Raw genomic sequence first — 10914 nt, forward strand, 5'->3', positions numbered from 1 at the left:
CCTAGGCAGCTCTTCTTATGAGATAAGCCCAGGCGCTGCTCCGGGAGCCCAGCGCCAGGCCTGACACCTCGGGCCGCCTGGAGGATGCTCCTTGACCCTCTGCATCACCGCGGCCTCTGGACCAGTTAGGCCTCCGAAAGCCCTGACTGAACCGTGTGGGGCCGCTGGGGCAGCTTCGCACGCGGTCGCTGAATCGCAGAGGGGCGGCGGAGAGCTAGGGACACGCTGTAACTTGGAGGGCAGATTTGCAGCCTTCCCGCCTCCGCCATGCGGGAGCAGCGAGACTGTTCTCTGCCTCCCACTGCTCTTCTCGCTGCTCACGGGCGACCCCCTTCGTTTCCAGTAAGAATTCACAGTTCTCCACATTTCTGACTATGGCAAAGTTCGCGGTTCATCGTCGCTCCTATAGGTCACACAGAAAATACCCAATCACTCTTAACACCCAAGTCTTCACAAAGACAGCTCGACAACGTGTCTCTCTCCTTTTCTTCTGGTTTCAAACGGAAAGAAACCCTATCCCATACTTAGCCCCTTCACCCACCCTTTTAACCTTCCCCCTCCATGGACTCTTCGCCACACATGCACACTTAAGCCGGGACTTAAAATAATTATCCATAACGCTTCTGCACATTCCAGCAGAACTTCTGTCTCTCCTTACTTTCTCTATTTAACTCTTCGAATGAGTCCTCTAGACAGGCCCAATATCAATTTCCCCATCAGCACATGGCCAGAACACTAAACCTGCAAAGTCTACTCCTTTGATGGGGCCTCCTACCCTCCCACTCTCATGGCCAACTCCCTCCTCACTGAGTGAGCCCTTTATTCTTTCTAAATACCCCATTTCTCATCGCTGTCTCAACATGAATTGCAGCCCATCATCTCAGGAGCCTCCTGCACTCCCTCAGTTTCATCTGTCCTGCAGGCTTCTAGCTCGCTCCTACCCTGTCTACCAAGTGTCTGCTGGCAATGGGGCCACTCTCAATGTCCCATTCTCCCCAAGGCTCCTCAGCACTGCTTAGTAGGGCCCCCCATTCCCCATACACTGTGCAAACTTCTGCCACTTTCCTCTACCTACAGATTATTCAATAAAAAGAATCATCTCTCCAGTATGTTTTTCCCTTCCAGCACCCCTTTCTCTACATCATCCATCTCCAGCCTCCATCTTTCCTATCTCAAGAGATGACCAAAGCCCTATTTTTCCTCTTGCTCTGCCTCCATCTGGACACTGAGTCCTTCCTTCCCAATTGCTCTGAAACCAGGCTCTGTCACTGATCCAGCCCCCTTTCCCTTCCTCCCTAGGCTCTTCCCTTGAGGATCGGGACTGGCTTCCAGGCATGCAACCTGTGCAGTTACACAGGGCCCTGCACTTAGAAGAGCCCCACACTGGTTTCATGCTCTGCTGTTACTGTCTTAAAATTCTTAATAATTTAACAGAGGCCCCAAATTTTCATTGTTCACTGGCTCTATAAGTTATATAGCTGGTCCTTTGATGCGGATAAATACTCAGGTGTTTCCCATCTTAAAAGCTACATCTTTATGAAGACTGCCTCTCACTGGCTTGCGTCTTCTTCACTTCCTGACCAGCTTCGCTTCCTGAGCACAACTCTAAATAGAGTTGTATTCATTTCTCAGCATCCTCACCACCTCTTTGCTCCACACCCCATAACACCTGGTGGGCAACCCTCCATGCTGTTTTGAGATCATCAATGCCATCCTAATTGCCTCACCTGCGGAACAACTCAGGCTTGCTACCTGCTTTCTTGATAGCATCTGTCACCATGGACCACTCCTTTCCTAAACTCTCTTCCTCTCAGCTTCAGTAGTTCTACCCACTCTGGGTTCACCTTCTCCCTCTTTGACAGCTTCTTCTCAAGTCCCTCTGGGCTCTGTTCTCTTGAGGATAGAGCATCACAGCTTATTCTCTGTGTTTCCTCTAAACTGAAAGATCCTCTAGGGCAGGAACCCTGCTGTATTCAACCCTATACCCCACCGCCCAATGCCTGGTAGAGTACCAAGCACAGGAAAGGCACACAATAAATGTCTGATGAATGCATAAACACCAGAGTCATCTGTAAATCCTATATCTTGCATTTGGTCACTAAGGCCTATCACTGAATCAGCCTCTGAAATATTTCTCAACTCTTTCCTCCTGCTTAGCCCTTACTTTCTGTGCTACTCTTCTAATGAGTCTCCCTTCCCTAGTGTTGCATCTTGCATTTAATCTTCTACTGGCTTCCCCAGAGCCAGTGATTGTTCTATGATATGCATTTGATGTGTCACACCTTAGGGTAAAATCCTGATATGCCAACCCTTTTTTTCATGACTCATAAGACTCTCTAAGATCTGTTTCAATCTACCACTCCAGGTTCATCTCTGGTCATTCCCCACTTCACATCCTGTTTCAAGCCACCCTGAACTTATTGCCCTTTTGCAGACATGCTGAGATTTTTCATGGTGAGCTTCTCAACCTGGAATCCTCTTCCCTATTTAGTTGGCCAGCTAAACCCACTTATCCTACAACACTCATTTCTAAGGTCAGCTCTTCTAGAAAGCCATCTAAAACTCTATCTAAAATAAGAGTTGTCTCCCTTCCTCCTGTGGTCTCAAATTATTTTCTACATGACCCTTTTCATGTTTCACTGTAAATATATGATTACCTATATGCCTACCCTACTAAACTGTAAGACTTCCAAGATTGGGATCTGCCCTACTCATTTGTAGTATTAAAACTTCAAATAGTGACTGGCAACTAAAAATGAAACCTTTAAAATTTTTAATCATATAGGTTATTCTTAATTCTTTTCAGGATTTTTGGCTTGCCAACTCCCTTGAAGCTGCTCTTAGCAATAATTTTTTTCCTCTAACAGCGAATTTATTTTTTCTCAACCTATTTTTTGAAATCATTCTTTTTTAGTAATGAATACTTTCTCTTAGTTTAAAAGGTCAAGAGTAATAAAAAAAACGATAACCAGAAAAATCAGCCCCCCATTTTACAACCCCCACCCTGCTTCCCAGAGGCGTTCATTGCTAAATAATATAAATGCACCGTTATACTTTCCCCTATGAGTTTTAGACAGTACAACGACTTTTTACGAAGCTGCATGAGGATTTTAACTTTATTACAGACCACTTCCCTTTCCCCATCTTTCCAATATAGTTCGATCACAATTTTAGTTAAATTCTTATTCCGTGATTTTTTTTTTTAATGATTATTATGTTAACATTGTTCACTTTTGTGCCAAGTATTGCATATGATTACATGGCCTTTCTTATACAACTTTTTGTTTTTCCTAAAGTTAATATTTGCCTCAACTTTTTTCTATTGCTTCTTTTTTTTTCTTGAACAGCTGGTTAGATCTCATATCCTGCCTCTTTCGATACTGTTGAATGAGTTGTCAGTGCTATACTTCCCCCTAAGATATCCTTCTCATGGACATTCCTCTGAGAGTCTTCCATCCTCCTGCTCCCGTTTGGAATGTGGCTCACTCAGCCCTTTACTCCTGGACATTTCCTCAGCTTCTCTCTTGTGCGGGAGTCCCTGGTTCCTAGATTACTTGACTTATTCTTTTTTGGTTTACATTCTCAGTTTTTGTAAATACATACCCCAGTAGCTTCTTGAGAAAAGATAAGTTTTTGAGAACTCTTATGTCTGAAAGTATCTTTATATTCTATCCTCACACTTGTTTTGGTGTGGTAGTTTTGTTGGTAAAATGGTCACAGTAGTTCTTCCCACCCCTTTTATTCCCACCATTTTGTAATACAACTTAGCCACTTCTGCCATCAAAAAGTGGAGTCTATTTCCCTACTCCTTGAAAGGGGGTGGCTTTGTGACTGGCTTTGACAAATAGAATATGAAAGTAGCATTGTGTGACTTCTGAAACTAAGCCTCAAGAAGCCTTACAGCATCTGCTCTCACACTCTTGGAATGGTGACCAGAGACTAACATGTGAGTAAGCTAAGTCCAGCCCAGGAAAAGCGGTAAGAAAATTATTACCGAAGACTGGGAATATGGTGACCTGTGTTATGTAGCAATGAAACAATTGGAAAAATAATTGCCTACAGTAATTTGGAAGATAAAAAATGTATCTAAAGAACTTGTGGACTTGGCTAAGGAGATCTCTAGACAGTATGTTGAAAATAACTGTTAGGTGCTTCTAGATGCATGTAATAAGGGATTCTGTTTGGAAGCAGAATTTGGAGGAAATATAGAGGCCTAAGACTTGCTGGGTTATAAAATAAAACAATCTCTCATCCTCAGTCTGTCCAGCTTTGTGACCTCAATAAAGATCAATTTTTAAACGTGGCTATAGATATAAGGTCTCATAGATATTTAATGTAGCGAGTTCCTAGTAGATCCTCTCATTTAGGCAAAAGAACTTCTAAGAATCTTAAGGATGTTCCTCCATAGCAGCCTGACTAACCCAAATGAAAAAAGAATTATAGGTGTATCATTTGGAACATGGAGTAAACCTCAACTGGATTCTTAGAAAATCCACAAAGTGTTTAAGATCATTGTATTGATGGAATCACAGCGAGCTTAGATTAAAAGAACTGAAATATTTCAGAATAAAAAGAGACCTCTGGAACTCCAACCCAAAATAGGTAAGAAGCTGGCTAAGAAAGCTACTCAGATATAAACATGGAGCCATTGGGGGTTTTTTGGGAAAAGGAAAGATCTATCAGAGGATGGAGCTAAAAGGCATGAAGAACGTTAAATTTGAAAACCATCACAGGGAGCAGAAATGGCCCTACTTTGCAGGAACAGTAGGAACTGGCAATGTGTACCTGGCTGGAGTTCAGAATTGCTGTAGATCAGTGACTTTATATGTGTCCCAGTCTCTCTATTTTTGAATGAGAGTGTCCATTGACATTAGTTTCACCATTATATACTAGGGTTGAAGGGGCATAAAATTTGTCTATTTAAGTCTCTGGATCAGAGGAGTGGTATCCAAGGAGCTACCCTTGAAAGGCCTCATCTACGTGCAGATTCAAATAGCGGTTTCCTCCCCACCTTTCCAGCATCTGTTCCCTGCCCAGTTCCAAAACCAATACCTCGCATTTTAGCTGTTTGTTATGGCAGCACTCCACTTCTTGGTACCAATTCCTGTTTTATTTAGTCTTCTTTGCATAAGAAACCATCCCAAAATGCAGGAGCTTCAAACAACAACTATTTATTTGCTTTCAATTCTGTGAGTCAGCAATTTGGGCTGGGCTCAGCTGAGGTCACTCCTATAGTTACAGTCATCTGCAAGCTTGATTAGGGCTAGTTAGACTAAAATAGCCTCTGTCCATGACTAGTAATGTATGCTGGTTGGTCTGGGGGGCTTCAGTTGGGTTGGCTCACGCCTCCTCCACGTGGCTTCTCATCCATTGGCAGTTTTCAAGTAGCTTTCGAAGAGTTCAAAAGCAAAAGCTGCAGGGTCTCTTGAGCCTCAGGCTCAAAGTTGATGCTGTGGCACTTTTGCCACTTTTGTTTTAGTCAAAGTAAGTCAAGGCCAGCCTAGAATCAAGGAGCAGGGGAATAAATTCTACTTCCTGATGGGAGAGGTATGAGTGCCCAGATATGAGTAACTATTGCAGTCATCTTTGCAACCATCTAACACACATGATACACAATTCTAGATTGAAAATGATTTTCACTCATAATTTTGAGGCATTGCTTCATTGTCATCATTAAGATCTACGGTATGGTGATTATTTACTTTGTATATGTAGCCTTTTCTTTTCCCTCTCCCTGGAAAATTTGGAACCTTCTAGTTATTTGCAATTTACTGAAATTTCATGATGAGGTGCCCTGGTTGTGAGTTCTTTTCAGTCATCATGTTGACATTCCATTGGTATTTTTCACTTAGAGATTTTGTTCTTTGACTTGTGGGAATGTGCTCGTATCATGTCTTCAATATTGCTCTCCAGTTTTCTCAGCTTGCTCTTTCTAGAACTCCTATTCTTTATATGTTGGACCACTAAAAAGATCCTCTAATTTTCTTAACTTTTCCACTCTGTTAATCTCTTTGACTATGTTGTTATACTTTCTGAGAGATTTCTACAACTATATGTTCCTTCTCTTTTACTGAATTTTTAATTTTGGCATTCAGGTTTTTAATTTTCAAGAACTCTTTATTGTTCTCTAAGTTTTAAGAAATATCTTATTCTTGTCTCCAGGATTTCCCTGATATTATTAATTACCCTTTAAAGTTTTCATTTCATTGCACTGTTTCTGTGTTCTTTGAGGAGTTTTTTCTTCTCTTTCAGTTTTTTTTTCTTTTATTAATAGAGATTATCTTCCAATTTTTGTGGTCCTTGGCTGTTCATTTATATTAAAAACTGATTGGCACGTTGCCTGGTGGGCTTCACTGTAGATCAAGCCAGTGGGCAAATGGCTTTCTCCTTGAGTATCTGTAGGTCCTCTCTCTGAGGTAGTTTACTTTATCCAGAAAAGTTCTTACCAGTACTACCCGTAGCCAGAGCAAGAGGGGCCCTGCCTTTAGAGAGCTTCATTCTGCCCACCCCTCCCTAAAGGGCAAGGAGTTCATAGGACCGAGAGTTCATACCTACCTGGGACCCAAGCTGCTCTCTCTAGATTGTTTTCCAGACACCTGGGACCACAGAATCCCCTGCCCAAATGACCCTCTAGACCCAATAAGAAGATATGGGTGGGCTGTTTTCAGGGAAGTATAGGTAAAGTGATGACAAAACAATTAGTTTCCAGCCACAGGTGGAAGAGAAAAGACCGGGACAGGTCTTCATGTGGCCTATTCTAGTGAAAGTAAAGAAAATGTGGTTTATTCTGACAACTGAAAAAAGCTGGAACAGGAAAGGAGAGCCACTAGAAAACCAGGCAAAGGTGGATTTGTTGCAAAAGTAACAAAGCTTAAGCTCAAGGCTTCTCACTTGAACAGAACTCTTCCAAAGCCCTTTCTTTTCTCATGCAAGTAAACATTCATTTTTGTACACAATTTTTATTTTGTATTCTTTTCCTTAAAGATTATTTTAATACTGCATAAACTTCATGGCCAAGAAATATGGATACGCTGCTAAGACTAGGTATTATGTATTAAAACGAGAGAGAGAGACAGAGACAGAGACAGAGACAGAGACAGAGAGACAGAGAGACAGAGAGAGATTGATTTACCTGGCAAGACAACTGGTTCAAAGCAGCATACTTAAAAAAAAATACTAAGAAAACCAGGGGACCCCAAAAGAATGGTTGATGCAATGTAGGCTGAAAATTATTCAGACCAAGAAATAATTCAGGAATTAACTTTTAAAGGGCTCTAATGTCAATAATGAAAAGTATCTCTCAGCTGGTTCAGTAAGGAAGCCAGGCAGAGAGAAGTGCCCTAATGTTTGCCATCCTTTAGGATTTACTGACCTCTCCCTGTTTGTATATTGTTAGGTAGTTTCATATTCAGACTTTTTAGGTATTTATGATCCTGTGTCTCTTCCTTGGTCTCTGCTTCCTGAAGTTTAGCCCGAGTGCCAATTCCTGAATTATTTCTTGGTCTGAATAATTTTCAGCCTCTTGAAATAACAGCATCTGCATTTACCTAATGCTGCCACCAGGTGGTAGACACGGCTCAATCAGACTATCATTTTGCCGCACTGTGCTAAACACAAAATACCTCATTTAACTCTCAAACAATTTTATAAGGTGAGTACTGTGGTTTTCCTCGCTTTTCAGATGAGGCTTAGAGATGTTCAATAACTTACTCCTAGAGGATGATGTCGGCCATGATTTTAATTTGGCAATTTGCAAAGTGAGACACATAGAAGTTAATTCTGTCACCACAAGACAGGGGACTTGGGAAAAAGCAGGCTAGAAAGTGTCTGCCAGCTTTCCTTCTGCTTCGAGCTGTGCCCTGAACTCTCCCCAAACTATGAATGCATGCATCAGAGAGCAGCATGTCTTTGAAACGTTCTGTATCACACCTGACTTCTTATTAGTGTCTTTCCCCTCTCAGTGTCATCCCTACAGTGAGATCTTTAAATATACATGCTGATTTTTTTTCCCATTTCTGTAGTCCTAGAAACTGATTGGCACACATTGAATGGAAAGCAAATGAATGGACATCTTTAAACAGGAGGAAGGAATCACCGCCTGCCCTTCCCCATCCCACAAGATTGAAGAGGGGATGAGGTTGAGTCTCAATGGGAAGAAGTCAACACTACCACCCTCCCCAGAGGAGCTTTGGCACTTACTCTAAGGTGGGTAGAAGAAAACTACCCACCCACCACCCACCCCCGCCCAAAGCTGCAAAGACTGTGAAGGGAACACCCAGAAAGACATGTTGATGTTGCTTATACTCAGGACTTGAAATACACACACACACACACACACACACACACACACACACACACACACACATATGATTTGACTTTCAGTGACCCTCTGAGATTTGGTGTTAGAATTAAATTCCGAAAACATGACATTGCCCTTGATTTTCACACTCCTTTAGAAGCACTTGAGCTAAACTTCAGGAGGTAGAGACCAAGGAAGAGACACAGGATCATAAATACCCAAAAAGTCTGAATATGAAACTACCTAACCGAATAGACAAAATACATTTTTAGCTGAAATCTCATATGAGAAATGTTGAAATTTGACCTTGTAAAAAATTTACATTTGAAATCAATGAATCAATCAATGAATTTTAAAAACAGAGCCAGCTTTAATATAGTCAGTCAACAAATTTTACTGAGCACCTAATATCTGCTAACACTGGGGATACACTGATGAGCCAAACAGGTACAGGTCCTATCTTCATGGACCTTACAATCTGGTAAAGACAGAACAATGTTAAATCAATACTTATAAGTAATTAACTAAATAATTGTGCTATAGAGGAAAGGATTTGCAGTAAAATGTCTGAAATCAGTCCCAAAAGTACTGACTGCGAAAAGTGACAAGGGCATGGACAAGAACAAAATGAGTTGTCCGTTGAAAATATGTTGCTGACACAGATGTTGTAGAACATGTTTTCCTACTTGGTTCCTATCAGGTTTAATGGGATGAAAATTCTTGGGAAATGCTGCAGCATGCCTTCTGGGAACAGTTTCCTCCTGTATGAACCTGCCTGAATAAGGGCCACCATCTAAGTGCATTGTTCTCCAGTCCGTTAGCTGATGAGGACAGGCTCATATACATGATAAAGTAGTGCTGGGTCTTGGAAGAGGCCAAATTTTTAATAAACAGTTCGAAATAATAAAACCCCCGCCTAACCTCACTTGCCTCCTCTTTCACTGACCTCAGGAACCACTGAGTCAGAGGTCACTTCTTACACTTGATTCTGCATATCAAATGACAGTGCAAACACAAGATTCCATCTCAACAACCCTCGAGAATAGAGGCACTCTTCATCTTTCAAATCTCGCGGAGTGCTGGGAAAAACACAAAGTCTTACAAATAAGATAATGAAACAAATCAACTCCAAATCTCCAGGGGTCTGATTATATCAGACACTGAAGCCTGAGCATGACGTGTAAACAACCGAGCAGCAGAGAGACACAGTGACGCTGGCTTTAAGAAGATGCTGTGGGCAGTGGTGGGCAGGCATTAGGGAAGAGAAATGACTGGATGAATGAACGATCCAGGTGAAAGGTGCTGAATGCTTGGCTAACAACTTGGGGTTCTTGTATGGACCCCAGGCTTGAGAAAAATGGATTCGGGAGCATATGAGCTCATTCTACGTACAACAGGGCAAGACTCACAGCTGGCAACATGGGGCGGCAGATACAAACTCAATGCAGGAAGGGACTTTTGAGCAACTCAGTGGGATGGGAAACTTCATCAGAGATGAGCTTTCTGTCCCTGGACATATTGAACTGGACGCTGCAAGAGCTCTGGTCAGAGGCGGCATAGACAGGATCCCTCAGCCTCCAAAGTTCCTCCTGACTAAGATTTGGAGGCTCTTGGGTGGATGAACCAACACTGACTGATGGGCTTGTAGAGGAGAGCACAACTGCTCAAATGACACCACCTTCAATGAGTGTGACTTCAGGATCTTGAGCAGTCCTCAGTGCATCGACTGGAAGGAGGAAAGGGATGGAGGGCAGGAAGAGGAGACAAGAGAAAGGGGCTTGCTAGCCTGTGCCTTTGCTCCACATATAAATATCCTGGTCAAACCTCTCCTAGGGAACATGGCCACAAGTCACACTCCAGGCTCCTGAACGTAAATCCACCTCCTTTGTGTACATGAGGGGAAAAGGGGCACATCCTCACTCCCTCAAGATCAGACTACCTTCCTCGGTGCAAAGGGGTTGAAAGACAAAGTGTGGGTTCCAGGCCCAGAGGGTCCCAGGTCTGACTGTAATCCAGGCTTGTGGCTAGAAATAGAATCCCGGATTTAGAATGTTACATTAGTGTAGTAGGGCACCTGGGCCTAAAATATGTAAACATACTTCAGCTTATTGTATCACACATGTGTGGCTGAGGGCCACTATTGTACTCTGCTATGTGTGGAGCCATGCGGTCCCCTGGGGAGCAGAAGGGAAGCACAAGACGGGGAGCAGGAGAAGTGCACGCAATACTGTGCTCCTCCTCCCCACCAATAGAACTGGACTTCCCAACAGAAGTGTGCTCCACACAATAAAACTGGTGCCCACAGTTTCATTCTCATGTCTGCCTCTTGTGCATTCTTCCAACTGGGCATCTCACCATCAAATCTTCCAGGGAACATGGCCACAAGTCTCAATGAGCTCGGCGCTGACACAAAGTAACAGCATGGGAAAATGGAAAAACAGAGGAGGTCAAATATTCCTAGTGAGCCTCATTAAAAATCTCATCTAATTAAACTATCATACTTCCCATACATGTGGAAGCCTCGCCAGGCATAGGTACAGTGTTCATGCTGAATTTGCCTCTTGAAAAGCACAAGGGCCTAGGAACTGCCCTTCTGAGCGAGGCCAGTGCACAGG

The sequence above is a fragment of the Pteropus alecto genome, unplaced genomic scaffold, assembly GCF_000325575.1.
Source record: "Pteropus alecto unplaced genomic scaffold, ASM32557v1 scaffold146, whole genome shotgun sequence".
Taxonomy (NCBI): domain Eukaryota; kingdom Metazoa; phylum Chordata; class Mammalia; order Chiroptera; family Pteropodidae; genus Pteropus; species Pteropus alecto.